The sequence below is a fragment of the Saccopteryx leptura genome, chromosome 2 (assembly GCF_036850995.1).
Source record: "Saccopteryx leptura isolate mSacLep1 chromosome 2, mSacLep1_pri_phased_curated, whole genome shotgun sequence".
Taxonomy (NCBI): domain Eukaryota; kingdom Metazoa; phylum Chordata; class Mammalia; order Chiroptera; family Emballonuridae; genus Saccopteryx; species Saccopteryx leptura.
In genome coordinates this window covers 297820837-297836430 of record NC_089504.1, presented here as the reverse complement: position 1 = coordinate 297836430, position 15594 = coordinate 297820837, and the positions used below count along the sequence as shown (strand labels likewise).

The 15594-nt window shown below is 35.2% G+C and overlaps 1 pseudogene; it reads left to right on the top strand.

Annotated features, from left to right (window-relative positions):
• LOC136392133 (E3 ubiquitin-protein ligase ZNF598-like) overlaps window positions 1-13190 on the top strand; it is a 47563-nt pseudogene extending 34373 nt beyond the window's left edge.
• Window positions 13191-15594: the final 2404 nt, after the last annotated feature.

Below are 15594 nucleotides of genomic sequence, written 5' to 3'. Positions count from 1 at the left end.
TTAATAACATCTATTTGATATACATGTATTTCTCTTGCTGTAATATTAGTAAGCATGTTACTGTTCAACTTTTTGTGAATGAAAACTTGTGTTTTACATTATTGAAGAAAAATCTGAATATAAGTGTATAAATTTAGTTTATATCAATGCTTAATTTTTACAGGTAGAACAGCTATTATTGAAAAGTCTACATGCATTATAATATGTTGTAACAACTTGACATGGTATAACAAGCACACCTAATGCCAAGAACTTCTTAGTTTCCAAATTCTCCAGTAAAGGGAACCAGAGATCTTTGGCTAAATGGCTGATTCCAATACTAGAGTGAGAAATATAAAAGCTAAGTCTGGTGTTTCTGGAGCTTCTTATAGGGCTAGAATGTAAAGATGTTCTAAATGCAAAACAAAACAAGTGAACAAAGACACACAATGATGGGATTATATCTCAGGGACACAGAGGCTGAAACAATTTGAGCAACAAAATAAGTAAAGCCATATTGGATTAGAGCTGAAATTGTAAGATAAATGTTTGTGAGTTCATACAAACAAAAATAAATGGCTGAACAAATAAATAAATGGGGAATAAAAGACAGATCTCCACTGCAGAATCATTCCAAATGACTTATGTAATTACATTAAACTCATGAATATAAAGCACATAAAACCCTAAACCACCAAAATAATCTTGAAAATGAAGAACAAAGCAAGACATCACACTTCCTAATTTCAAAACATATCACAAAGTTACAGTGATTCAAAAAGTATGATCCTGGCATAAAGACAAATATACCAAAGGTACAGAATACAGAGCCCAGAAATAAAGCCATACGTATATAGTCAACTGATTTCAACAAGGCTGCCAAGCACACATAATGGGGAAAGAATAATTGCTTCAACAAATGGTGCTGAGAAAATTAGATACCCACATGCAAAATAATGAAATTGAACCTTTATCTTATACCATACACAAAAATCAACTCAAAATGCTTTAAAACTTAAAGTAAGACCTGAAAGGGTAAATTACTTGAGGAAAACACAGGGAAAAGAATTCTTGACATTGGTCTTGAAATAATTTCTTAAATATGATATCAAAGCACAGACAGAAAAAGCTAAAACAGGCAAGTGGGATCCCATCAGGCAGGTAACCAATAATTCATTCACATCATCAGACTATAATTTGTTTTTGTTTTTACTAATTAGCAAAGCAAGGTTCTAAGCCAGCCCACGCATAAAAGGAACACCATGCACATGTGTGCTGAGGCCACAAAACCACCACTGTCCTTTCCCATACTGGCCATGTACCTCATTAAGAAGGGAAGGTTAACACATGCAGAAATTAAATAGTCAAGCAAGTCAATATACAATAATAGTTTCAAATACTTAAACTTTCATATGTGCCTAGGAGAGTTTTATCTTTTTTATATACCTAATCAAAAATGGTAACTCAGTAAACTGGAAATGTTATATTATTATTATTATTATTATTATTTATGTGAGAGGAGGAGAGATAGTGAGGCAGACTCCTGCATGCACCCCAACAAGGATTCATTCAGCAATCCCATCTTGAGCCAATGCTCCAGTACTGAGCTATTTTTAGTGCCTGAGGCTGATATACTCCATTAGAGTTATCCACAGCACCCAGGGCCACACTGGAACCAATTGAGGCACTGGCTGCAAGAGGAGAAGAGGGAGAGAAGCAGAGAGGGAAAGGGAGCAGGGAGAGAAGCAAATGGTTGCCTCTCCTGTGTGCCCTGACCAGGAATCAAACCCAGGATGTCCATACGCCAGGCCAATGCTCTATCTACTGAGCCACCGGCCAGGGTATATTTTTTAATCTATAACTGGGACCCAGGAAGATTAAGCAATATGCTTAAGGCACAAAGCAGTGAACTCAGTGTACATATTAGGAAGCAGCTAGGCCCTTGCCTCCAACCACTCAGCTACACTGACTACTGATAAACAATTAGCTACCAAATAAGGGACATAGAAAACATATGTTTTGAGAATTGTGCTATGCATGTGATTTGTTTTCTTATATGGGTAAATATATATAAGCTTTTCCTGTTTAGCAAGCAGAAAAAAATATTGTCTAATATATGTATAAAGGCTATTTAAATATCTACTCTGACTTGGCTATTCAAGAGGCAGGCAGATGAGATCTTAAAAAGCCAGAAGCTAATGGTCAATTCTGGGTTTACTGTAAACTCCGGCATTCAATGACTACCTTCTTTCATTTTCCAACGTGATGAAGGATAAAGTTAAATGACCTATCACTAATGCTGGTATAAATTCCCAGCAGCTACTCAGCTCTTTGGAATTTGCTTATCACTAGAGCATGAGTTTTCTCATCTGACTTCCCTCTCTTTTCTCAACTACCTACTATTTTCTGAGTCTTTATGTTTTGCCATGACAGAAGCACTGCACACTGAAACAAAGGTGTCAAGTTCTCTGCTGTCCAGATAGATGGTTGATGTGTACCAGGTGAGAAATACAATAAAATAATAGATGCATGCTGCTGAATGTCTGCTTAACGTTATCCTGCAGAATGACATTAGGAGATTCATGTAGAAAATGGTATATAATTTACATGTTTTTCAATTTGGTTTTAAGAATTTTCACCCAGCCCTGGCCAGTTGGCTCAGTGGTAGAGCATCGGCCTGGCGTGCGGAAGTCCCGGATTCAATTCCCGGCCATGGCACACAGGAGAAGTGCCCATCTGCTTCTCCACCCCTCCCCCTCTCCTTCCTCTCTGTCTCTCTCTTCCCCTCCCGCAGCCGAGACTCCATTGGAGCAGAGGAAGGCCCGGGCACTGGGGATAGCTCATTGGCCTCTGCCCCAGGCGCTAAAGTGGCTCTGGTCCCAACAGAGTGATGCCCCGGATGGGCAGAGCATCGCCCCCTGGTGGGCGTGCCGGGTGGATCCCGGTCGGGCACATGCGGGAGTCTGTCTGACTGCCTCCTCGTTTCCAGCTTCAGAAAAATACAAAAAAAAAAAAAAAAAAAAAAAAAAGAATTTTCACCCACCAATCATAGTTCATGTATGTCCAGGAGCCACCATCGTGGCCATTCACATGCAGGCTCCCATTGGATTTGGGTGGACGGTAAAGAAATGGCGGAGTCGGAGGATGGTGAGCCATTCTGTTTATTGGTGTCTCACCAAGACAGGCAAGCCACAAGAAAAGACAAGGGAAAAGTAGAAAACCTGCTTTTCCCATGAAGGGCAGGGGATCAGGGAGGCCCCTGCAATGGTGATAGCAGGAATCGAGAGAGAGCAAGCTCCCGGTCTGCCCCACTTTATAGTATAGAAATCAAAACCATTAATCCAATACACAAACAAGGAAGTCTCTTATACAAAGTCACTTATCTGAGGCATAATGGGGATTCCTCATAAGAGTGCAACACCCACATCATGCAACAGTCAAGGGTGTGGGGAAAAGCATAGTCTTAAAACTAAGCCTCAGGCTATAACCAACCTGCCTGCTTACAGCCTGTCCCCCACACACAATGTAAACTATAAGCGAGCAAACATATATATCAATTTACAAACTTATTTGACCAACAGTTAATATTATTAAATCTCCATTAAAAATAACACTAATAGCAATATCTACATAATCAGAAAATAAAATGTGGTAGGATATTTGGACTTTATGGTGTACTAGTCTTAGCATGCTACCTCATTTGTATCATCGTTAGGTTTTTAGAATACAGGTAAAGCTCTTTGCACAGATAAACTGAAGACACTCTGGATAGGCGGGATATATTGATTGCCCTGTTTAAAGCCCACAATTTTTTTTTTTGATAAACTGCCACAGATGAAGTTAATAAATGTATCTAGGAAAACAAACACATAATTTTAAAAAAACAACTAAGGATAGATCTGTTTAGTCTGGAAAAAAGAAAATGGATGGGTACAATAACTGTCTTCTTTAAACATCTGAATGTCACTTCCATTCACTTCGATCTGCATGCCACTTACAATCTTTGAGACTCATGCTGCTCTTCTGTGTCAAGCCATCATACTCCTGTCTGTATCAGAAACAGGTACTCTAGACAAAGGTCTTTTCTTCTTTGAAGATTTCTTGACACTCAACCCCACTGCTGAGAGCAGAAATCCTCTGTTAGCATCTGTGACAACTCTGGACGTATTTCCTTCATAGCATTGATCATACTGGCTGACTGTTTTACTTGCTCACTTTGCAAGGGCAGGGATTTTTAATGTCCATTTCTAAATTCAGCGTCTGATAGGAACTTTGGCTGTTAGCTGCACATGGATGAATGAATGGATGAGAGAGAGGAGGACTAGCGTACAGAGGCAGAGCACACACTCGCTCCATTGCTCTCACTTCCCCTTCACCGATGGCTGGAATTAGATGCAAAAATGACCCAGAACTGACAAGCAAGATGCAGACTACCTTCCAAGAAAGAAAACTAATAGTCTTTAGGGTTTCGGCATAGGATGAGGTCCTTCCATTTGGTGGAATCTGAAGTAGATTAACTTCTAAATTACCTATCCATTACGTTTTGGGTTTCTTCTTTTTAAGCAGACATATTTTATAGCATTTTTCATTAGCTATACCTAAGCATTTTGAACAAATATATTGAACATTCAAATTCTAGTTCACATTCAAGTAGTTCTTTTACATATAAATAATTACACTCTGCTGCTCTGCCAGTTTATTTTTAAAGATTAAATTTCAATGTATAAAATTAAATTGATATATATTTTTTAAAGTTTAGGTTCAAATTAATCAAAAGTATTTCTTGGCCCAGGCCTGTTGGTTCAGTGGTAGAGTGTCGCCCGGAGGGCAGATGTCCTGTGTTCAATTCCCGGTCAGAGAACACAGGAGAGGTGACCATCTGCTTTTCTCTTTCTCCCTTTTCTCTCTCTCTCTCTCTCTCTCTCTCTCTCTCTCTCTCTCTCTCTCTCTCTCTCTAACCCTCCCAAAGCCATGGCCCAGGACACACTGGCCCAAGTGCTGAGGATAGCTCCATGGAGACTCTGCGTCAGGTGCTAAAAATATAAATAGCTCTGTTATGAGCATCGCCCTAGATGGGCAGAGCATCGGCCCTAGATAAGGGCTGCCGAGTGGATCCTGGTTGGAGTACATGCAGGAGCCTGCTTCTCTATCTCCCCTCCTGTTACTTGGAAAAGAAAAAAAAAATAAAAGTATTTCTTAATTATACCTCCACCTCTGCCCTGAATTAGAGTGCACTTAAATGCATCCATTTTAACTTTGCATCCTAACCATGAAACAGTATACTCTGCCTCCCAGGGTACTCTGTGTTTTGATAGCCTAAGTGTGTGGTATGGAGATTCATGGTCTTCAGTGCTAATACAATCCTGTTGAGTCACTATTGAAACTTCTCTTTCCTTGCTTAACTTTTTTCTTAACAAACTGTATGCTTTCAGAATAAATCAGTAATTCTGAGTGATCTAACAAAAAAAATCTATTACCAATGTCAAATGTAATACATGGAGAGTTAACAGGAATAACATTCAAGACATCAAATAAAATGACAGGGTGACATATAATTTAATTAGCTACTAAACTATACTTAATTTTATTTAAAAATAAACAAAAACATACATAGCAAAGAATAAAATTATATCCTGTTTAAGAATGCTAATGTAAATATCATATACTCAGAAAATAAACAGGACACACACAGGAACAGCTAAATGTTCCCATCCCTTTGTCTTTCTCTCCCTGCCTCCCTCTAAATAAAAAATAAAAATTTTAAAAAGCCTTTAAACATATTAGTACATTCCATATAAAATTGCCAATATTTTCACCATAAAATTGCAATTTCAATTTCATAAAATAAAACAGAAATAAAAGTCTTGAAAATCTACATAAAGAATTGCCCTATTCTTATTTTTCAGAAAACATGTTTATCTTAGACATTTTTTGTATTCTATCTAAATTAAGTGCAATGAAGAAAATTAAAAGCATAAGTTTAAAATTCTTCTAAAAGTAGAGATGATAATAGTGTAATGTCTGTCCCATAATACTTACTAAATGAGTATGAGCATATAGAGAGAGTAAAGAGAAAGTAAGATTTCAGTTTATAGGAATAGACTTATTGTTTGAGATGTTACCACACTGTTATTGTTCCATTCCTCGTGTTTATGAATTACCTATCATGTGACAGGCAGGATTCTAAGTGCATCAGTCTGTTTAACCCTAAGAATAACTCTATGACAATTTTATTTATAGACATGAAAACTAAGAAGAGAAGCAGAAGAAATTTGGCCAAAGTAAAAAATGTAAGAAATTGAACACAAGGATGGGTTCGGTCTCTAGTACAATCCTGTAACTACAATACTCTGCTGCCTTCCTTGTGGGGAAGTCCATCAATGGGAGAGCTCCATTATTATTGGCAGAACAAATATATTTAGGTCATTCTATAATTTTAATTTTAAAAGCAATAATAAGTTGGTGGACTCCTAGCTTTCATTCAGGATACAAAAGCAACACAAACTCTCAGTCCTACCTAATGATAAAATGATGTGTAATCAGACAAAATATATAACTTTTGTTGAACTCACTTGAGAGCTGAGGTCACAGGCTAAGTAATAAAACTGAAATTTAAAGCAAGAAAAGACAGTGTTTCCCAGTATAGGCAAGCCATGATCACTGATTCACTTGGGACAGGGATCTGCCATAGAGGAGGCAAGAGTTCCTAGCAAACTTACTGGAGTTCTAAATAATAAGGTGGCTACAGCAAACTTACAGAACTCCTGGGACACAGAATCATGAAAGGGATTTGCCCCTCTTAAAGACACTTTCTAGGGACCTGCACATCTAGTAGGGATGAGGCTGCAGATATGAAAAAGCAAGAAACCCTTCCAGAACTTTCTTCCCTGTACTACAAAAGCTGTAAGTCCCTCAGAGAAAACATCAGAAACCCAGTTGTTCCAACCAAAGATGATCCATTGTGACTCTTGAATGGAAAATTTAAAAAAAAAAAAAAAAAGGAAAGAAAAACCAGAAGCCCATTCTTTCTAGAAAAAGAACTAAAAAAGGTCCTGCTCCCAGACCATGAGTACCCCCTACTGCAAGGGAAGAAAAGGAAACATGTCCCATGCACGTTATGCCAAAACACAGGCAGTATCCAGGGTAGAGTTGCTGCAGGTGTGGGTGATTGAGAAAGCCTCACTGCGAAATCCAAAGGACATGGGGTTTACCTAAGACTGAGGTACAACCAGGAAAGCAGAGAAGTCCCAACCCTCAACTCCCCAGCCTGCCTCCTCTGTAATAATATTAACAAAAGTATATGCCCTACTTACATGTAGTACAATAAAGGCTCTTTGTCATTAATGCCCTTTAGTTGAATCCTGCATAACATTACTACTATTTATTGAAATATATGTGAAAGGTAAGACATAATCATTGAGGATCAATCTAGATTTTAATCATCAAAATCTAAAAATATTCTTGTAACTTTGGCTATAAAATTATTTTTAATTGTCTTAAGTTACAATAAAGGAAATCTTACCTTTACTCAATCTTTATGGATTTTTCAACTCCTGACCTAAGTTCTGATAATATAAAAAAATTAATCTTTTTTTTTTCTTTTCTTTTTTTTATAAATTTTTATTAATGTTAATGGGATGACATTAATAATTCAGGGTACATATATTCAAAGAAAACATGTCTAGGTTATCTTGTCATTAAATTATGTTGCATACCCCTCACCCAGAGTCAGATTGTCCTCTGTCACCCTCTGTCTAGTTTTCTCTATGCCCCTCCCCCTCCCCCTAACTCTCTCCCTCCCTCCCTCCTGCGTCCTCCCTCCCCCCACCTCTGGTAACCACCACTCTCTTGTCCATGTCTCTTAGTCTCGTAAAAAATTAATCTTTATGCTAACTTTGAGGATACTTTTGACTTTCCAACTATTCTATTTTGCCTTTTTTTTCACAAACAAGAGTTTTAAATTAATTTTAATTAATCTCTGGTATATTTGGTAATGTGGTCAATGAAATAAAAAGACCTCTCTTCTTCACATTTCTTAACTTCTCTTTAAGAAAAGCTTCTCAATGACAAGTATTGCAAGTTAAACCTTATTTCGACATTTACTTCTGATATTTGATATCATATTCTAGCACCCTGTCTATAGTATGATGTATAATAAGGATGAAAGAGTCCCTCCAAAAATAAGAAACAGAAGACTAGAGTATACAGGGTGAAAACAAAGGAATATTTTTAGTTGTTTCTATGGAAAATAATATAATTAGTAAATAATAATACAAGAATAAATTATTTCATATAGTCACAATTGTAAGCCTACTTTTCCCCCCACTGTGTATACCTAGTCAACCAGAAGTCCTCAAATGTTTTCACTGCATGTCCTGATTAAAAAGTAATCACTATTCCTTCCCTAAAGCATTAAGCTCTTATCACTGTACCTATATCCTAAACCCGATGGCAAACCTTTTTATAAAAACCACCCACTTTTGTAGTACTGGTCAACCTGGTCCCTCCTGCCCACTAGTGGGCATTCCAGCTTTCATGGTAGAAATTCTATACAGCCTTCAGAAACTTTGTTCAGTTCATTTACACACCATTGATACATAAATGCATGAAGAGTCAATAACTAAGTGAATAAAAGTGTCAGAAGTACTTTATTGTACAAAATTATTCTGGATTAACTCTGCCTTCACTCTGTACAACACACATTAAACACCACTGGAAATTCTGTAGACTTTGAGACAACTTGCACTAAATCCTAGTTATAATATATCTCCTGAGATTTATTTAATATGATACTTCATGATTACTTGATGGCCAACAATCTGGTTCTCCATGATTGTTCCTTATTAATAACTTCCTTCAAAAGGGTGGTATGAGTATATTTACAAATAGACTCCTTGCTCCACATCCTTAAGTCCCTAAGTAGGTATCTAAGATAGCATGTTCCTTTCTGAACCAATTGATAGGTGAACATATAAAAATCTTTTTAAAATGTGCTGTTTTTGTTGTCCTGATCTTGTGAAGAGTCTTGTCTCAATTTCTTAGCCAACCCTTGAATTTAAAACTGCTAATCTAATATCCATGATGCATTGTAATTCAGTCTCATTTGCTTGAATCTTTTCTTGAATCATAATATATATCAGAATTGAATGATTTAAGGGTAAATTTGGGGGATTTTTATTGTAAAATCTACTTATAAAAGGGTATTAGGAAAACTTTCATTTAAAAAATGATCATAATAGCAATTTGTATATTGATTTGACACTTGAAATTTAAATCTCTGAATAATGGCTAACCTACATTACATTCCACAAAATTACTAGTCTTTTTTCCATATGATGGCTAGTAAAAGATGTTTTAACTTTACATATTTACTTTTTATAAAAAGTATAGAAGCCAAAACATATTCAATAAAATAAAATTAAAGCCTTTAATACCATAACGAATACAAATTTGGGAAACACAATCACTAGCATTAGACTTCTCATTATATTCTCAATTTTGGGGGTCTGCAGATTTAATCATTACACATATTTAAGAGTAAAGTTATAGATAATAATATTAATAAATATGTCAATTCATAAATAATTCTATTATAATATTCAAAATTTAGCAAATCACTGACATTAAAATAAATATGTTATAGCTTGTCCTCAATAAATTTTCAGTTGAATAAATCAAAATATCTATTTTAAACTATTATATATTTATAAAAAATCATTGAATCTTAACAAAGTTAAAGCAAATATACTAAATAGTTCATGCAGCTTAATAAATGAAGTTTCTTATCTGGAATTTTATTTTTTTATAGGAGATATATTATTTTTAAATTTTTTATTGGATTTATTGGGGTCACATTGATTAATAAAATTATATAATTTCAGGTGCACAATTCTATATATTCATCTGTATATTGCAATGTGCATTCACCACCCCACATCAAGTCTCCTTCCATCACCATTTATCCTCCCTTTACTCTCGTGTTAAACCTATACTATTGTCTATGTCTGTGAAGTTTTTTCCCTTTGTTTAATCCTTTCACCCTACCCCCAACCCCAACCCCCTCTGACAGCTGTCAGTCTGTTCTCTGTATCTGTGTGGCTTTTTCCATTTTGTTTGATAGTTTGTCTGGAACTTTACACAAACACCACAGATTTTTATTATGCAAGAGTCAAACCAATGTGTCTCATTCCTAGAATCTTGTCACATCTTTACTTGACTTCATGCATTTAGTAATTCATTCAGCACACAATGAACATTAACTATATACAGAAAAAAATATATAAACTTGTAAATCAGTCTTGCCTGCATCCACCCATTATCTTCACGTAAGAAGAACATGACAAGTCTTTTCAAACTGATATAATTTCAGACCCAAGAACTGCCCGCCTGGCCCTGGAATGTATATCTCTATTATATATTTTTTTGCATTCTGATTTAAATTATTATCTGCGAAGAAGCTAACTCAAAATGAAAAGTACTCTCACATACAGAATTCTTTCTATAATATATTTCATAGAAAATCATATAAATAAAAAATTTTCAGAGAACTGTAGAAAGCCACATACATACAAATATCTATGAAGTATTAGTTTCAATGGAAGACTGTAACCTGAATCCTGGCCATCCTTATGGTCTTTGTCAAAGCCTTCTTTTTCTGTAAGAATTATGGTCTAAATAAAAATTTTATAACAAGAGGTATGTATCCACAGTACCCAGGTTAAGACCTATCCTGAAATATAGAAGAATACAAAACTAGAAAACCCCAAACTATCAAGAACCATGATGTGGCTATTTCTGTCTTCCTCTTTTTCCCTCCTTTCCTCCTTTGCTTCTCTTATATTCCTGCTCCCTCCTTTTAACCTGTCGATGCACTTGAAAGATGGTGAGTGCGCACTGACACAAGCATAATTTAAGTTCAGTAAAACAGCCCAGTGTATCTTTGTCAGTGTGTTAGGATCCTGTGATCCAGTCCTGGATGATAGGGGCCCTCAGTGTGGGCAGTGGAAGGAGTGGTGTCATTTTGAGATGAGGGGGTCATCATGGCTTGGCACACATAAAAAGGCGGGGAGTATTATAATTGTTAACATTACAGTTATGGATTTTTAAATTCTTTTTCACCTTTCTACAAGTCTCTAGGCATTTTTTTTTTATTTCTTTAAATTCTAATAAGAAGACAAAAATATGTTGATGTTGCCATAGCTAAGACAATGAATCTTCCATTATTTAATCAGGAGACAATTTTAGTTGAAATGATTGATGAAATATTAAACACTACAGTAAAATTATTGCCAAAGGGTCTTTAAGTTCTACAGGCTTGATAAAAGAATTAATATATTCATAAATGTGAAGAAAACAGCATATTAAATAAAAATAAAAACCAATATTATATCTGTGGCAACATAATTCAATATTATTTAGGCTGGTAAGAAAACACTAATTAAACAAAAAAATTTGTAGATGACAAGTAATGATAATTTATTCAAAAGCAAATATAATTAATAAACAAATATTAAATATTTTATTCACCATAATCTATCAAACTATTTTCAGTGAAAAGAATAAAGAGTTGGTCTACTGCACATTGGTTAGCTCCATGTGTTCACAGAAAACAAAAAAGTAAAATTTCTGAAATGAAAAGTGTCTTTAAATTATCTATATTTATTCTCCAAATCAAGATTATAGAATTATTTGTTAATTCATCTAAAAATGAATTGTCTTTATATTTCATAACTTCTATAACAATAAAATTGATTTGGCTTTATATTCATTTTGCAAAAAGGAGATAAGTATAGTGTAATGTTATATTATCATTGACTTCAATAATAATTGATCTTTTAACTATATTCTACCTCATTCTGCATATAAAAAATTTTGATGGGAGAGAAAGCAAATGAATAAACATCATCTTCTGGGAGTTTTAAATGGCTATGACACATAATTTACATTAGATATTTGTTAACCATGAAATCTGCATCTACTATATAAACTATCTATATGACCTTTTCTTGCACGTATATTTTTTGTCATTATCTAATGAGAGTTTATTGAGAGACAAGATAAAGGTTGTTAAAATGATGTCAAAAATCTGATTACTGAAGTGTCATCCACAAAAAATATATCTCCTATGAGGGCTCACTGTGAGATAGGCATTAGACTAATTGCCAGAAATACAAAGATGATTAAACACTGCCTATAAGAATCTTAAAAGGTAGTAAGGAGAAGATACTCAGTAAAAGTAAAATAAAGAGGAAACAAGACAAATCACCGTACATACGGGAAAAGCTGACAGAAGGAGCTATGAGACTATGGGGCAAAGGGCTCTTTCAGGAAATGGAGAAATGCTATTAAAGGAGAAGATACTTGAACTGAAGCTTACTAGGGACCTCACATGGTGACAGCTCATATTTTGTTTTCACTGTTTAGATATTTTATTTAGGAATTATTATTAATATAGTCATTGGGGAGCACAACTTTCTTTTGCAAACATCAGCCACCTTTAAGAAAAAATTATGTTAATAGTTATTTAAACTCAGAAACCAATGCTGCATGATAATCCTGGTTATATGAGTCCCAATCTACAGCTTAATAAATGATCCAGTTTAACCAATAGCACTATTTAGAATACATAAAATGTCATTTTTAGAAATTTTAATACATGAACTCACTGTACTGACTGACCATAGTCACCCAGAGTTCAAGAATTGGTCAGCATTAAATACTAGCAGAACAGTAAGCCAAGTGATAAACTTTTCAAGTATAACTTTTTACAAAAATGAAGTCAGGTAACTACTGCATATGCTGTAAAAATTCCAATGAAAAATGAAATTTTTTCCAAAATATCTGGAATACGCATTTTTTTAAAAAAAAGAGAAAAGGAATTGAACCTGAGGCTTCAGCTTTACCAGTGATTGATGTACTGATGAAAACTGTTACCAACATTTATCACCGAAAGACTGAAATCTGATTTGTAAGATGTCATTTATGATTCTCCTAATGGGTGCTTGTAATGCCTCACTTACTCTTCCTTTCAGATTTATACATTTTCCAGATTAACTACCTGGAATATAGCCTCCAAACTGATGTATGAAAAACTGAAGCTTATTCAGTTGACAATTATGTGTGAAGAAAAGCAACAGATTATAAGGAGGAAAATCCTGAAACAAGTAAAGGATACCAGAAGAGAAAAATGTGAAGATATAATAGACTCATAAAATCTATAAAAGTAGAGTCCATTATCGATGGTTGCAGGGAGCCTGGGAGAATTCCACGGACATCCTTGTTTCACAGACCTGCCGAGTAACTAATGTTTATAACAGTGGGACAAAGTCATCAATAAAATTTCCTATATGCTGTGTTTGAAGGGATATGGAGATGCATAATTTACTTTAGATAAATTTCAACTGTAATATTAAAATTTCCCCAAAAGTTTTTTAGTTAAAGACAGAAACCAGTATTTTTTCCAGAAAATTCTTTGCCATGTGTTTTCTGCCCAAAATAAATGATGAATAGAACACCTCATTCAACACAGACTTTTTGTATAGCTTGAGTGAATTATTGTAAACTACTCATTGGCATATTATTAATTAGATAATATTATGAGATTTAGAATAAATTCCAAATAGTTGATGAAGATGGTATATAATTTTGTCCTCAGGATACTCAATGATCTTATATTTCAGTTAATGTTTATTAAATGGATAGCCTATTCCAAATCCATTCCTTACCATATGGTGAATATTGAAGATTAATTGAAATGACTGTTTTTTTCTAAATGCAATAAACATAATTGAATTGTATTTAAGAATAGATTATTTGGACACATTAGAGTGGTAAGAAAGACTTTACTTAAGATTATTCTGACAGGTTTCTAGACTATTACAATAAAGGAGAGAAACAAAACTCAATGCCAAATACAGTACGGAAAGTGGAGACTCATATCCAAAGATCACAGTGTGAAGTCAGCAGATAAAAAATTACTAGGAGAACTGACTTAAAATTCTTGCTGAAGGCAAAACAGGATGATCACATGTCAATGGTGGCATATAAGGAATCTGATCAGATATCAAAGGGGATCAGGTATTCGGGTAAAGGAAACTGACTTAGCATGATTCTTGCTGCAACTAAACTAGACAAGCCAAAGACAAGGCCAAAGAACAAGGCTCAGAGGAGCCATCTTAAGTGTGGTCAATGAGGGTGTTTGACAATTGTGACATTAATTTACATATTTGTATAACCTAGTTAAGATATAGCGTAAACCACTTTTTTTATTTTTGAGGTGACTTAAAAGACAATTTTGTATTTTCAATCTAGATAATTACAATCAATATTAGTCTAGTTTAGACACAATTTTTTAAAATGCTTGTCAATAGGTTTATATTGTTTAAAAGTGTATATTCCTTTTTTAACAATATAACTTCTTAGATATTAGAAAACTGTGTGATCATTTATTTTAATCACAAAAACATACTTGACCAGGTGGTGGTACCATGGATAGAGCATCGACCTGGGACTCTGAGGACCCAGGTTCAAAACCTCAAGGTCACTAGCTTGAGCACAGGCTCACCAGCTTGAGCATGGGATCATAGACATGACCCATGGTCACTGGCTTGAGCCTAAGGTTGCTGGCTTGAAGCCCACGGTTGCTGGCTTGAGCAAGAGGTTACTGGCTCAGCTGAAACCCTTCAGTCAAGGGACAAATGAGAAAGCAATCAAAAACAACTAAATTGCCACAATTATGAGTTGATGCTTCTCATCTCTCTCTCTTCCTGTCTGTCCCTATCTGTCCCTCTCTCTCTCTTTCTCACTCACACTCTCTCTGTCCTTCAATGAAAAATATAAATTCTAAGAAGAGCTAGCCACCCACTTGTGTCCTGCCTATCAGCCTGCACAAGCCACATAGAAAAGGATGCTATGGTCCTAGAGAGGGAAGCTTTTCTAACTTGCAGTTCTTGACAGTACCTGCAACAGTGACATGACTCCGGTCCAACACCTGTGTCAGCCTCAATTGACCTGAGCCCCAGAAGACTGTTCAAGCCTTGCCTGGTGATGATGAAGTAGCACTGACAGTAACTACCTAGTGATACCTTCAGCCACCCAGTGGGCTGTGACAGCAGGTTCTCCAATCAAGTTTGAATCCCCCTTCTAAATCTGTCCTTTGCTGTGTCCTCTCCTTCAGCCCTAGGGTACCTCTTACATTTCTCTTTCCATTTTAATCATCACTCCCCTCTCATAACCTAAGACTTCTATTTTAACATTTCTGTAGAGTACTGTGTGTTTTCTTTCCTAATTAGACCAAAATTGATATGCCCTGTGAAACCTCCTCCCTTAGATGGGAAAATGAATGGATGCATGAATGGATGAAAGGACAGATAATTATTATAGGTAGATAATGATTAGATATCTACATATATACTGTGCCACTATGCATTCTGCAAATGAAATGTAATATCTATTAACAAATTGAACTGAAATTCATTTTGATTTCCCACTTATTCCCCTAAGTACCTGCATAAATAATCCATAGTATTTAGCACTATAAACTAGATAAAAAGTAAATTTAAATTTTAAAAATTATGTCTTGCATAAAATAATTTACAACTTGAAAATATCCAGGCT